This window comes from Vulpes lagopus, chromosome 10 (assembly GCF_018345385.1).
Source record: "Vulpes lagopus strain Blue_001 chromosome 10, ASM1834538v1, whole genome shotgun sequence".
NCBI classification, from domain to species: domain Eukaryota; kingdom Metazoa; phylum Chordata; class Mammalia; order Carnivora; family Canidae; genus Vulpes; species Vulpes lagopus.
In genome coordinates this window covers 76,967,986-76,969,925 of record NC_054833.1, presented here as the reverse complement: position 1 = coordinate 76,969,925, position 1,940 = coordinate 76,967,986, and the positions used below count along the sequence as shown (strand labels likewise).

The 1,940-nt window shown below is 48.6% G+C and overlaps 1 pseudogene; it reads left to right on the top strand.

Moving 5' to 3' along the window:
- The first annotated feature begins 724 nt into the window (after positions 1–724).
- On the top strand, positions 725–1,739 carry LOC121500247 (annotated as a pseudogene).
- The last annotated feature ends 201 nt before the right edge of the window (positions 1,740–1,940 follow it).

Sequence of the window (1,940 nt, the reverse complement as noted above, 5' to 3'; positions counted from 1 at the left end):
CCTCTTTTTAATCCATCCCTATGGATGAATACTTGGCCAAAACTGGGACAATTAAAGCTTTTCCCAACAGTCTTAAAAGAAATAGGAGCATGGAGAGACACTCATCACCTTCCATCAATATTCATAAGGACATTATAAGGCTAAATAATTGTTGGCCATCTTTGCTATTACATGAATTGATGCTACTTCAGTATGAAGTCAACACAGGAATTAAGACATAAAACATGGAGAATAAATATCCTTGAAGATATAAATTATATCCCTGGATCCAGCCTTTCCTAAAGTTTACATACCTTTTGAACTGCTAAAATATATGAGATGATAAGTTGCCTTTTGCTTTGTTTGTATACTTGTTATTTGTTTAGTCAAGTCTGAGTTGTATTTTTATTTCTTACAACCCAAAGATTCCTGTCTAGTATGTTAATTATGTTAATTAATTATGTTACACCCTTGGCATCCCTGGTGGCTCAGCGGTTTAGCGCCACCTTTATAGCCCCGGGGTGTGATCCTGGAGACCCAGGATCAAGTCCCACTTCAGGTTCCCTGCATGGAGCCTGCTTCTCCCTCTGCCTGTGTCTCTGCCTCTCTCTCTCTGTGCCTCTCATGAATAAATAAATGAAATCTTTAAAAAAGAATAATAATAATGTTATACCCGGCTCTCTGCTCCTCCCCATTCGACAGACAGCCACATCTGGTGCAGTGCCAGCTGCGGCCCCGAGACACAATGGTGAAGGTCGGAGTGAACGGATTTGGCTGTATTGGGCACGTGGTCACCAGGGCTGCTTTTAACTCTGGCAAAATGGATATTGTCACCATCAATGATCCCTTCATTGATCTCAACTACATGGTGTACATGTTCCAGTATGATTCTACCCACGGCAAATTCCACCGCACAGTCAAGGCTGAGAACGGGAAACTTGTCATCAACGGGAAGTCCATCTCCATCTTCCAGGAGCGAGATCCCGCCAACATCAAACGGGGTGATGCTGGTGCTGAGTATGTTGTGGAGTCCACTGGGGTCTTCACCACCATGGAGAAGGCTGGGGCTCACTTGAAGAGCAGGGCCAAGAGGGTCATCATCTTTGCCCTTTCTGCTGATGCCCCCATGTTTGTGATGGGCATGAACCATGAGAAGTATGACAACTCCCTCAAGATTGTCAGCAATGCCTCCTGCACCACCAACTGCTTGGCTCCTCTAGTCAGTCATCCATGACCACTTCAGCATGGTGGAGGGCCTCATGACCACCGTCCATGCCATCACTGCTACCCAGAAGACCGTGGACGGCCCCTCTGGGAATCTGTGGCTTGACGGCCAAGGGGCTCCCCAGAACATCATCCCTGCTTCCACTGGCACCGCCAAGGCTGTGGGCAAGGGCATCCCTGAGCTGAACGGGAAGCTCACTGGCATGGCCTTCTGTGTCCCCACCCTCAATGTGTCAGTTGTGGATCTGACCTGCCGCCTGGAGAAAGCTGCCAAATATGACAACATCAAGAAGGTAGTGAAGCAGGCATCAGAGGGCCCCCTCAAGGGCATCCTGGGCTACACTGAGGACCAGGTTGTCTCCTGTGACTTCAACAGTGACACCCACTCTTCCACCTTCGACGCCAGGGCTGGCATTGCCCTCATTGACCACTTCGTCAAGCTCATTTCCTGGTATGACAATGAATTCGGCTACAGCAACCAGGTGGCGGACCTCATGGTCCACATGGCCTCCAAGGAGTAAGAGCCTCCTGGACCACCAACCCCAGCAAGAACAAGAGGAAGAGAGAGACCCTCAGCTGCTGGGGAGTCTCTGCCCCAACTTAATTCCTCAACACACTGAGAATCTCCTGACCTCCAATTTACATCCTAGACCCTGAGGAAGGGGAGGGGCTTGGGGAGCCCTACCTTGTCATGTACCATCAATAAAGTATGCTGTACCCAGCCAAAAATAAAATAA